Here is a 13,538-nt window from a genome sequence, read left to right as displayed (position 1 = left end):
AAAATTAAACCTGTTTATGACAGGTCGGGCCGGCACCTAAACATTCCGTCCATTTGACCGTGTGTTTGACCATTAACTGATATACAGGGCCCACATGTCAGTGCCTGAAAAAGCAATCGGGTCCCTGGAAGTTTTCTAAAAAAGCAATCGAGTCCCTAGAAGTTTTCAAAAAAAGCAATCAGGTCCCTAAATCCAGAGGAGGCGCACCCACCATGGCAGGAGCTCGATCTCCGGCCGGCGAGCCGCGCCCACAGCGGCGGAATCCACGTCGTGCACCACCTGAGGCCGGCGAGCCGCACCCGCAGCAGCCGCCATGCCGGGCATCACCTGCAGCGGCGAGCCGCGCCCACAACAGCCGCCATGCCGTGCCTCACCTGCGCCGCGGCCACGCCATGACTCGCGGCTCCCATGCCTCGCCTGGGGCCGCCGTCGTGCCTCGCCTGGGGCCGCCGCCACGCCATGACTCGCGGACGAGGCCGGCCTCGTCACCACCAGGAGCTCCGGCTCGGGGGGAAGGGTCGCCGGCTCAGGGGGGGTGGGGGAGGGTCGCCGGCTCGGGGGAGAGGGTCGCCGGCCTGGAAAGGGAGGGGGGTCGCCGGCTCTGGAGGGGAGGGAGGTCGCCGGCTCAGGAGGGGAGATGGCCGGGACGGGAGACACAGGGGGAGGGAAGAGAAGAGATGGAGAGGAAGAGGAAACTTACGTGTGGGCCCCACATGTAAGTTAACGGTCAAACTAAGGTCAAACTAACGGTGTTTTACATGTGGGCCCGACCTGTCATAATCGGTATCAACTGATAAAGACTCAACAATTTGGGTTTTTTGAAACAGTCAACCCCTGAGTTGGTAGTTATCAGCGAAAAATTTGAAACCGGTAGTTTTTTGGAACCCTAACCTGTAAAGTAGTAGTTTTATGCTATTTACTCGACTTGGGAATGTATCACTTCGCTATTTCTGTGACAGCCAAATGGTTTTGTGATCCTGAATACGCACCTCTGTGCCACCTCTCGTTTCTGCAGGTTGCAGGGATTGATGAGCAAATGCGTGTTCGCTCAGGATGGGGCTGGACCGCTTCTGATTTTCCTGCATATTCATCAAACTGTTTTATGAATTGCCAACGTCAGAAAATACTTTATTCATACCATGGTTGTGAACCAAACAACAATGAAATTTCAGCAATGACATGGTTTTTGAGTCGCTGATTAGTCGTTGTATAGTCGCCCACTAATCGCCAAGTAGTTTTCCAAAAATCAGGGCGACTCGCGACTATACATCGACTTATGGCGACTATACAGCGACTTATGACGACTATACGTTGAGCCGCAGGGCTCGCGGCGACTCGCCAAGTCGCGACTCAAAAAGCTTGAGCAATGATAAGGCGGTTCCACACCTAAGAGCATAAATCCTCTCAAGAAAGAAGAAGGAAAAAAAATCAAGTGCAAATAATAAGTCTCGCTAGTTGCCATGATACACACGACAGCGAGTGTGGAGCTTAAGATAATTCATCAGTTGGTCAACACAACACAGTGGCACACATGTGGTTTAAGCCTAGCTACATTGTGATCACATGGAACTTGCAGTATAAGAACCAAACAGAAACAAGTGTGGCAATGTGTCCATCCCTTGCCCCTTCGGCATCGGCACTGGTTGTGCTGTCGCCAGCCTGAGTCGCTATTTCATCATCACCTGCAACACCACCTTCCAGCCACCACGACCTATGATTAGTGGTGGCATTCCACAAACCAAAGAGATCATCGACATCTCCCTGGAGCGTGGCGAGATGCGCATGTATGGTCCCGTCAGCCACAGCTGCTTCACATCAAACAGCACCATGTCGGGCAACATATTGACGAGAACAGCAGAAGCTCTGCCTTTGCATTATAGATGGGAGGAGATATAAAGTTACATGGTATTGATAGAGGCGGCAAAAGTGCCCCACGAACCGAAGACAAAACTAGCTCTTGAAACAGAGAGCTACAGAGACAAAAAAGAAGACACCATCCTACACCCTGTTCCTACCCAGCCACCTGAATGGAAGGACGGAAGGCCTCGTTGAGCATCTTGAAATCTTCTTGAATGAGATTCACCAAGGCTCTTGGCGTCATCTCAGCATTTTCAAAAACCCTTCTATTCCGTTCCTTCCAAAGATGCCAAGCGATGTATGCCGAGAGGGATGTTTCCTCGGCAGCCTTGGATTGCGCACTGCGATGCATATAGAGCCTCTTCCACCAATCTGAAACTGAAATTGCAGAGTGCACTGTGCGATGGCGGAAAGCGTCTTGTCTCAATCGGAGGGGACGCCGTACGTGTTTATAGGCAGGGGCGCACCTCCCTGATAGCGCATACAGTTTAGATTACATCTTGAAGAGGAAGTTGAGTAGAGATAAGATTACAAAGAGGAGATAAACTCTAGCTAACCACCTAGCCGAACTACCAAGATATTGATCAGAGAAGATAATGCGCAGCCCCTTGTCACGTACACAGGAATGTTGTTTGACACCCTCCCTTAATCACAACTTCATCAAGTTGAGATTATACTTGAAGTTCTCAAAGCTTCGTATGGGCAAGGCTTTAGTAAACCCATCTGCAACCTGATCTTGAGAATGTATAAATCGAATGTCTAGAAGTTTACTAGCAACTCTTTCTCTGACAAAATGAAAATCTATCTCAATGTGTTTCGTTCTTGCATGAAATACTGGATTTGCTGAAAGATAAGTTGCACCCAAATTGTCACACCACAGACATGGAGCTTGAGTGATTTTTACACCAAGTTCCTTGAGAATGGACTGTACCCATATAATTTCTGCAGTAGCATTAGCTAGTGCTTTATACTCTGCTTCTGTGATGGACCTTGAAACAGTAGCTTGTTTTCTGGCACACCAAGAGATCAGATTTGATCCAAGAAATACTGCAAACCCACCAGTGGAGCGTCTATCATCCAAACATCCTGCCCAATCTGAGTCAGAGAATGCACTAACAAGAGTGGAAGATGACTTGCTAAAATTGAGGCCAATGCCCATAGTATCTTTCACATATCTTACTATCCGTTTTGCAGCAGTCAAATGAACTGTGGTTGGTGCATGAAGGAATTGACACACCTTGTTAACAGCAAAAGAAATATCAGGTCGAGTGAGAGTTAAATATTGAAGTGCACCCACCAGACTTCTGTATTTTGTGCTATCTTCTGAGCTCAAGGGTGTTCCTTCTGTGAGAGACAATTTTTCTGTACTAGACAAAGGAGTGGTGGTAGGTTTACAGCCTTGCAACCCAGCTTTTCTTACCAAATCATTTGCATATTTTTCTTGGGAGAGATGAAGTCCATCCTTGTGCTTCTTCACTTCAATCCCTAGGAAATAGTGCAGATCCCCAAGATCCTTCGGAGCAAACTCAGCACCTAAGTCCTTCAACAGTCCTGTTATTGCCTCATCAGATGAACTTGTGACAATAATATCATCAACATATATAAGAACAAATATTGATGTATTGGCCTTATTGTAAATAAACAATAAAGTGTCAGACTTTGAAGGAACAAATCCAAGCATTTGCATTTTCTTGCTGAGTCGAGAATACCATGCTCTAGGGGCCTGCTTCAGTCCATACAATGCTTTGTCAAGCTTGCATACATAAGAGGGTGCATGTTTGCTTTCAAACCCAGGAGGTTGTTTCATGTAAACCTCCTCTTCCAGAACACCATGAAGAAACGCGTTCTGTACGTCTAACTGTCGAAGACTCCATCCCCTGGAAACAGCAATGGATAGGACAAGACGAATAGTTGCAGCTTTTACCACCGGACTAAATGTATCCTCATAGTCTATGCCATATCTTTGTTTAAAACCCTTAGCAACTAGCCTTGCCTTGTAACGATCAACTGTTCCATCAGACTTACGTTTGATTCTAAAAACCCATTTGCAATCAATGAGATTTTTACCTTGCCTTGGAGGGACTAAATGCCAAGTTTTATTTTTCTGTAGTGCCACATATTCCTCACGCATTGCCTTTCTCCACTTCTCATCGCCAAGGGCCTCTTCAAGCGTATTGGGCTCACCTGGTTCCCCTGTGGAGCAGATTAAGCCATATTTTGTTATGCGTTTATAATTAACAGGCTTAGTTACCCCTGATTGCAGCCGTGTGCGACGTTGTGGTGCACCAGTGTTGTTTTGCGCCACAGAAGATCCGGCAGATGAATCCTCCTGCGCCAGATCCGAGGCGGATCCGCCTACACCAGCAGTTTCGGCTGGTTCTGCTCCTGGATGATCTTCTGTGGCTCGCGGTTGTGGTATTGAAGAGAAAACCGGCGCAGAGGATCCCGCCTGACCAGCGACCACGGTCTGATCGAGGCAGGCATCTGATCCCGCGCCAGCGCCTGCTGCAGCCAGGCCCGCACCAGCCGACCGCCCTGGCTCGCGCCGCTTGTACACAGCCGGTTGGATGCCGAACCGCGAGCCGATCGAACCCGTGGGAGGTTGGCACATGGCAGCCGCTGATTGGTGCGGGCTGGTGAAGCCGCCACCACCAGCCACAGCCGGCCGCGTGGCCAATGTGGAGTCGCTCGCGGCTGGATCCGAGGCAGGTCCACCCGCCGCTGCTGATGCGCCGGTTCCCGAGGCGGATGCGCCTGCTGCAGCTGACGCGCCGGATCCCGAGGCAGATTCACCTGCTGCACCAGGCGCGCCGGATCCCGAGGCGGATCTGCTCCCTCTGCCGTGACACACGCGATATGGACAGTGCATTGCACTGTTTTCTTCATTTTCTTCACCATTTTCGCCGTTATGATCTCCTGGAACATCACAAGCCTCATGCAAATGGTTAGGAGGATTAGTCAGCAAATGATCATCACAGTTTTCGTGGCCCCCTTGATGATAGCCGGAGAGATGAGGTGGAAGGAGTAATATTTCTTGACGGAGTAAGGCGCCGGCGTTGGGGTGAAGATCAGCAAAGGGGAATTTTGTCTCATCAAAAACAACATCTCTAGAGATGTAGACTCGACCAGACGAGATGTCTAAGCATTTGACACCTTTGTGCTGAGCACTGTACCCAAGGAACGCACACTGTTTGGTGCGAAACATAAGTTTGCGGTTGTTGTAGGGGCGGAGATTTGGCCAACATGCGCATCCAAACACACGAAGTGATTTATAGTCTGGTTTTACACGAAGGAGTCGTTCTATAGGAGTTTCGTTGTTGATAACCCTACTGGGGAGCATGTTTATGATGTGTACAGCCGTGAGGAATGCTTCATCCCAAAATTTTAAGGGCATAGAAGCTCCGGCCAGGAGAGCAAGGCCAACTTCAACAATGTGCCTATGCTTGCGTTCTGCAGACCCATTCTGTTGATGAGCGTGGGGGCATGACACATGATGAGAAATTCCGAGTGTTTGGAAAAAGGAGTTGAGTTTTTCGTACTTTCCACCCCAGTCAGATTGGACAGCAAGAATTTTCCTATCAAATTGCCGTTCAACAAGAGCTTGGAAGTTTTTAAAGACTTGAAAAACTTCAGACCTTTTTTTAAGAAGGTAGAGCCAAGAGAACTTGCTATAGTCATCAATGAAACTGACATAGTATGTGTGTCTACCAACAGAACTTGGGGCAGGGCCCCATACATCAGAAAAAATTAATTGCAATGGTTGAGTAGAGACACTAGTAGAAACAGGGTATGGAAGTTGATGACTTTTTGCTCTCTGACAAGAATCACAAATGGTTTCAATATTTCGGTCCCCAACAAACGGGAGTTTATTCTTTTTGAGTAAACGATCAACTAAGGAAAATGAAGCATGCCCTAAACGGTCGTGCCATCGTGTGGCCGAAAGCTTGATAGCACCACAAGCTTGTTTATTGTGTTGTTGAAGCTCCGGAATCAACGGGTAAAGACCTCGAACACATCTACCTCGATAGAGAGTTCTCCTCGTGACCTGATCCTTGATCAAGAAGAAAAAAGGGTGAAATTCAATGTAAACATGATTATCAAGTGTGATACGATGAACGGATAGAAGGTTCTTGTCAGTGCTAGGGACATGCAAAATTTTCCGAAGATGAAATTTTCGACGTGGGGTACGAAAAATTGAATGACCAATGTGACGTATCCTCATACCTGCACCACTTGCAGTGTGTATCTGGTCCTTGCCATGATACCTTTCCTTGAGTGTCACCTTTTCCAGTTCGCCGGTGAGATGATTTGTTGCGCCACTGTCCAGATACCAGTTGGTATCGACGCCATATGAGCCGTCAGCAGCAGCGGCAACCTTTTCTTCATCTTCAGAGGAGGCCTCATCTTCATCGAACCGATACCAGCAATCTTTTGCCGTGTGGCCCGGTTTGCCGCAGATTTGGCAGCGCACCGCGTCCGGGCGTGATCTGGAGGAACCACCGCGACGACCCCTGGTGTTGGTGTAGTTGGGCCGTCCGCGGGAGTTGGGCCCGCCGTTGCTGCCGCCGCTTCCCTGCTTGCCCTTGGAGCGAGGGGGGCCACGGTGACGAGCGTAGCCACCGCGCCCACGCGTCGTGGCGTTAGCCGACGACTTGAAGCCGCCCGATCCCTGGTACTGCGCCACCCTTTGATCAAAATTGCTAAGCATTGAAAAGAGCTCATCGAGGGATACCGGGGTGATGCGAGCGTCGAGGGCAGAAACGAGTGGCTGGTAGTCCATGTCGAGGCCGTGCAGGATGTATGAGATGAGTTCATCATCCTGGAGAGGTTTTCCGGCGGCGGCCAGCTCGTCGGCGAAGCCGCGCATCTCGGCGAAGTAGGTGGCGACGGTCTTGTTGCCCTTCTGCGCGTTCACCAGAGAGGTTCTGATGTTGTTTACGCGACTCAGCGACTGCGAGGAGAACATCCCCGACAGCGCCGTCCAGAGCTCGCGCGCCGTGGTGATCGCGGTCACCTGCACGAGCACCTCCTTGGTGAGGTTGTTCAGCAGGTACCCGAGCACCTGCTGGTCCTCTCGCACCCAGATGGAGTGGAGGGGATTCGGCTCTGTGGATTCCTTCCCTTCTTTGTCCTTGGTGTGGAGGATCCTGGCCGGCTCCGGCGTCGTGCCATCGACGTAGCCGAAGACTCCTGCGCCCTTCAGCTGCGGCATGATCTGTGCACGCCAGAGGACGTAGTTGGTGCGGGAGAGCCTCTCCGTGACTTGGCCATTGGGGCCAGCCTGGGAGGCACCGGCGGAGGAGGAAGACGACATAGTTGCACTGGATGGAGTTCTAGGGTTTAGACGTGGAAGAGAATTGCTCTGATACCATGTGCGATGGCGGAAAGCGTCTTGCCTCAATCGGAGGGGACGCCGTACGTGTTTATAGGCAGGCGCGCACCTCCCTGATAGCGCATACAGTTTAGATTACATCTTGAAGAGGAAGTTGAGTAGAGATAAGATTACAAAGAGGAGATAAACTCTAGCTAACCACCTAGCCGAACTACCAAGATATTGATCAGAGAAGATAATGCGCAGCCCCTTGTCACGTACACAGGAATGTTGTTTGACATGCACCACATTGTAAATCCTGTCACTTGTGCCCTGGGCTAGGTACCAAACCTCTCTTGCATAGCTGCATCACAGCGTGATATGCTCCGAAGTTTCTGGCTCCTGGTCACACAACCGACAACAGGCATTGTGTGGCCATCCTCTAGCCTGCAGCCTGTCAGCGGTCCAATTTCGGTTCTGCAGCAACAACCAGATGTAGAATTGTAACCGATTCGGGCAACATAACAAGCGAATTCAGCCTGGAGGCCACGCCGTTCATCCTGTCGATCGGCCACCCGTAACCGATTCATGGCCATCGGCTGCAACACTCTAGGGCTCATAGGCGAGTCTATGCACGGTGACACCGACCCGTACGTGACTGGCTGCTACTCCTACTGCAGTGGCCTTAACAGCAAGTCCGATGATGTCCCCTGCACTGGAATGGATGCTGCGTGTGACCATCGTCGGCCCAAACCTCATCAACTTCACAACGGCGACCTGAATAGTGTGTGGAAATTCAACCCATGCTTCTACTCTATGCTTGCAGAGGTTGGATGGTACAGCTTCAAGCGGCAGGATCTTGTCACACACCTTGGGTTTGTCAATGAGAGGGCAAAAAGGGGTGTCCCCGTCGTCCATGACTGGGTCATCAGAAAGGGTTCCTTCCCGGAGGGAGAGAAAGCAAGCACCCAAAGACTCTGCATGTGTCAGTTCTAAAAGCTATTGGTGTGAATCAAAGCAATGGCCTTGGCCCTTGGGTACCTATGCAACTGCTCCAAAGGAAACGAAGGGAATCCTTGTCTTCCCACAAGCTGTCAAGGTTAGTTAGTTACTCGAATATAATTAGCTGTCTAGTCACGTAACTATACCCAACTTCTTCACTGCAAGCATGATTCAATATATTTTGCTACCTGCTCAAATGTTAGTAGGCTTCCTTGCATGGATTAGTTCATGTCTTGCCTCTTTTATCCCTAATATGTGTTAAGCTATGTTAACGGTCCACAGACATGGATGAGTGCCAATTGCGTAAGCAGGACCCAAAGTTTGAACAATTATATCCATGCAACAATGGAGTGTGCCAAAACCAACCAGGAAGCTATAAATGCAAATGCATGACAGGAACAAGACCAGACGGTACAAATTATGGATGTCAAACTGTGCTTCATAAGGCTAAACAAGTGGCAATAGGTACATAAGATTGGAAGAACATATACTTTTGGTTCATCTAAGATTATAATATGTTTTGCAAGAATTGACGAGTTGAAACATCTTGGATAATCACTCTGCCGGCCTCGGTGTTCCTGCATTTGTAGTGATGGCTCTAACATGTTTGTTGGTTATGAAATTACAAAGAAAGAAGCACGTGAAGGAGAAAGATGAGCACTTCAAACAGAATAGAGGTCTGAAATTATATGATGAAATGAGATCAAGGAAAGTTGATGTTCTTATACTTACAGAGAAAGAGATAAAGAAAGCCACAGATAACTACAGTGGTAATCGAGTGCTTGGATGCAGTGGCCATGGAACAGTCTATAGAGGAACTTTAGACAATGACAAATAACTTGCCATAAAGAAGTCCAAAGTTGTAGGTGATGACTGCAGAGAAGAATTTCTAAATGAGATAATCATATTGTCACAATTAGAAGCGTTCAAAGCGAAAAAGGCGGGAAGATGGGACGGCTGTGGATACAGTGACTAGCAGTGGAACGTGATCAGAAATAAACCTGGTACGAGACTGTTGGCAGCCCAACTCTCGTCGTGCTGGGCCTCCCTTGGACCCTGCCGCCTCCCTAGCCAGTTACATTAAGTCTTCACGCTCGGCCCTAAAATCCTAGGCCAAATCGCTTCAGCCCATCTACCAACGCGAAATAAACTGCAAACTGGCTATACAGGCCCTAGATTTAAACGAGGAACTCGCTCCTCTGTTCCCGCTCGAACAAAAGCTAAGGCTAGCGCTCTCCAAGCTACTTCAACAAACTATCAAACAAAAAAATCTCCTTCTGGAAACAAAGGGGTAAGGTCAAGATCGCCGTAGACGGTGACGAGAACACTAGGTTCTTCCATGCCTCGGCTACTCAGCGTTCGAGATCGAACAAAATCCCCATGCTTATTCACAATAATGCTGAGGTGTTCCTCCATGAGCAAAAAGCGCTTATCTTAAAGGATTTTTTCAACCATTTGATCGGAACCACAAAACAAGCTACATGGAATTTCAGCCTACTGCAGCTATACCCCTCTCCCCTCCCACAGCTTCGTGACCTAGCACAACCTTTCTCCCACGAAGAAATTCACCAAGCCTTCTTATCTATGAACACCAACGCCAGCCCTGGACCTGATGGCTTCGGACCCATCTTCTTCAGAAAATATTGGAATATTGTCAGGCCTTCTATCATAGATTTCTTCACTGCCTTCCAAAATCAATCGGTCTCTCTAGAGCGTTTCAACCGTGCCTTCATGGTACTCCTTCCAAAAACGCAAGCTCCAACATCTCCGGATGCGTTTAGACCCATCTCTCTCCAAAACTGCACCCCAAAAGCAGTGGCCAAGTTACTCACAAATCGAGTCAAGCCGCTCATTCCACTACTCATTCATTATGACCAGACGGGCTTCCTTCATGGCCGCAACAATGCCGAAAATTTCATCTATACTGCAGATATTCTCAGTACGTGCCACTCACGCAAAGCTCCGACTATGGTTTTTAAGCTAGACTTTAGGAAAGCATTTGATTCGATATGCTGGTCCTCCCTCATTCAAATTCTGAAGATTCGGGGTTTTCCTAACACCTTCTGCAGTTGGGTCCAAAACATCCTCTGCACTGGCAAAACGGCCATTCTTCTCAACGGTGTTCCAGGGTCCTGGATTCAATGTAGATGTGGCCTTCGCCAGGGTGACCCCTTCTCACCTTACCTGTTCATCATCGTAGCAGATGTGCTTCAAAGACTAATTGCTAGAGCGTTCCAACCCAATGTCCTCTGCCATCCACTAAGAACAAACGAGCCGCCAGTAACACTACAGTACGCCGACGACACTCTCATTATCGCTGCTGCCAGCGAAGCTGCCACTTTGCGGCTAAAAGAAACACTCCATGACTTCGCCCTTGCTACGGGGCTGCTGATCAACTTCCACAAGACAACTCTCCTCACAATCGCTACTGAATCAACCACACAAAACAACATTACTACTGTCATTGGATGCTCTCTGTCCTCCTTTCCACTAATATACTTAGGACTTCCACTATCCCCTACCAAATTGCCCCTGACAGCTTTTGACCCAATCATAGACAACTTTCGAAAATTCCTCTTTGGATGGGTAGCGCGTCTTCTCTCTCGGGGCGCCAGGCTCACACTGCTGACTGCGGTCCTGGACTCCTTAACAATCTACTTCATGTTAGTTTTCCGTCTTCCAAAATCGATCCTAGCTAAACTAGATGCCATTCGGAGGGCGTTCTTCTGGTCTAACGAGTCCACCTGCACTGGGGCGAGCTGCTTAGTTGCGTGGAAAAACGTTTGCAAACCTAAAGACTATGGTGGTCTAGGCATTAAAAATCTTGAAATTCAGAACCACTGCCTGCTCATGAAATTCTCTTCAAAAATCCTACAACACCCAAACATCCCGTGGACCTTGTGGTATAACAAACAACACCCTCTTGGCATTACTTCAAAAACCACACGGCCCTCCTTTTTATGGAAGATTATCAACAGCAACTTGCAACTGCTAATTGAACACTCCTTTGTCATCACATACAATGGTCTCTCCACCTTCTTCTGGCTTGATAAATGGCTACTACACTCACCACTAAAAAAAGTTTTCCCAAACCTATACTCACACTCCATTGATGACAAGGTGTTAGTGGCTACTGTTTGGCAAACCAGCTTATTAGCGAACGTGCGGAACCGTCTGTCTAATGCTGCAGCCCGAGAGCTGGATTGTGTGCTGTTGTTGCTGCAGGACTTCCAGCAGGTGAACCAACCGGACGAACGGTCTCTCACCCATGGCCTGCCATTCTCTGCCAAGAATGCCTACTCTTCCATAGTGGCGGAAGACGTAACGGATCCACACCATGATCTCGTTTGGGCTTCCAAAGTCCCAATCAAAGTCAAGATCTTCGCTTGGCTTCTCCTCCGCGACAGACTAAACACAAAGGCAAACATGTTCCACAAGAATATGGCACAATCTGCCGTATGCCCCGCTGTCAAGACCCTCATGAAGACGCCCTGCACCTAATTTCAAGCTGCTCTTATGCTACCCAAGTTTGGTCCTCTCTAGGACTACAGGCTCCAACATCGCTCGATGATCTACTTCAACACCCAACACTCCAAGGCCTCAACCCCAACATTTGGCCCTCTGTCGCTCTGTCTATCTCCTGGAAACTTTGGGACTCAAGAAACGCCCTAGTCTTCAGAAATGAGGATCACTCTACCCGGACCACGATTCGTAACATTGTTGCTGATTTCTCTCTATGGGTTTTTAGATTCAAACACAAGGAAGACAATTTATCTGCTAAGCAATGGCTCCATTTCCTTTCCTCAGCTGTCACCTAAAAGCTGATTTTGTAACAAAAACTGGTTGTAACTCTCCGTGTAATCCTCAAACCTCCCCCTTTTGAGTGGTAATATATTCAGGTGGGGAAGCTCTCCCCCCCGGTGACTGTTTTAAAAAAAATATTGTCACAATTAACCATCGGAGCACTGAGATTACTCAGCTGTTGCTTGGAGGTAGATGTGCCAATGTTGGTGTATGAGTTCATATCCAACGGTACCCTCTTTGAGTTCCTTCATGGCAATGAACGCGGATCAACAATCCCATTGGATCTTCGACTCAAGATTGCTACACAGTCAGCAGAGGCTCTTGCTTACATCCATTCATCAACTTCTCGCACGATTCTGCATGGGGATGTCAAATCACTCAGTATACTATTGGATGATGAATACAGTGCAAAAGTTGCAGATTTTGGAGCATCAGCGCTAAAGTCCCTAGATAAAGATGATTTCATCATGTTTATCCAAGGAACTTTTGGGTACCTTCACCTTGAAACTTTTGTCAGTCACCACCTTACTGAGAAAAGTGATGTCTACAGTTTTGGGGTTGTTCTTGTGGAGCTAATGACAAGAAAGAAGGCTATATACAATGATGATTTTAATGGGGAAAAAATCGTCATCTCATACTTTTGCATCAATGTTCCACCAGAACAAGCTCAGCAATGTGTTGGACTGTGAAATAATAGGAGATGAAGTAATGGTAGTGCTCTGGAAACTAGCTGAACTCGCCATGCATTGCCTGAGCCCAAGAGGAGATGAGAGGCCAACCATGAAGGAAGTTGCAGAGCGCCTACAGATGTTGAGGAAAAATACAGATGCAGCTTGTCACAAAATCAAAACCTACCAGAGTACATTACTCTTGTGGAGGATCGTCGATGCCTGCCACTGCAGACAAGATCAAATACCAGAGCATGGATACAGCCAAACTAGTACTGGACGTAGACAATGCAAGATGATACCTTTACCTTCCTATTAGCGGGGTAGTACCAAGTTCATCAAACTAAGTATACCTTGCAAGGTTACACATTGAGTTTATGTATATTGGCTAGTTTGTTATTATGCATGTATTTAAGAATTATTATGCATGTATTTAAGAATTATTTCTTATTTATTCTTCGTTCTCAGAATATGCAGGAGATTTGCATATCATACAAATTTCTTACTTATTCCGGAACCCGGAATTTGCAGCCGGGTGATAAATATAATCAACTCAAATGCGCGATTAAGTGATCTCCCACGCTCTGAGACTAGAAGTTGCACAATAACCCACAGAAAGGGGGTAAAAATACCAAATCAATCTTGTGATTTTGCCAAATCAATTCAACAAATGTTGCTAGCCAATTCAATAGTGAATGATTCTAGCAAAAGAACACCTGTGATTTTCCTAACCAATTCAACAAATTTTCTTGCCTGTTCTACACATTTCCAAATGTCCAAGGCAAAATGGAGCTACAAGGATATTGTTAACTTGTTGAGATCTGTGATCCAAGTTGCTTTACAATACTCCACTGAAGAAGATTTAGCAGAGTACCTTCAGAAACCCGGCAACCTCG

General features: G+C 47.8%; 1 pseudogene; it reads left to right on the top strand.

Annotated features, from left to right (window-relative positions):
- The first annotated feature begins 212 nt into the window (after positions 1-212).
- LOC123114604 (wall-associated receptor kinase 2-like) lies at positions 213-13,035 on the top strand (annotated as a pseudogene).
- Positions 13,036-13,538: the final 503 nt, after the last annotated feature.

Source organism: Triticum aestivum, chromosome 5B, assembly GCF_018294505.1.
Source record: "Triticum aestivum cultivar Chinese Spring chromosome 5B, IWGSC CS RefSeq v2.1, whole genome shotgun sequence".
NCBI lineage: Eukaryota > Viridiplantae > Streptophyta > Magnoliopsida > Poales > Poaceae > Triticum > Triticum aestivum.
This window is presented reverse-complemented; position numbering and strand designations above follow the sequence as displayed.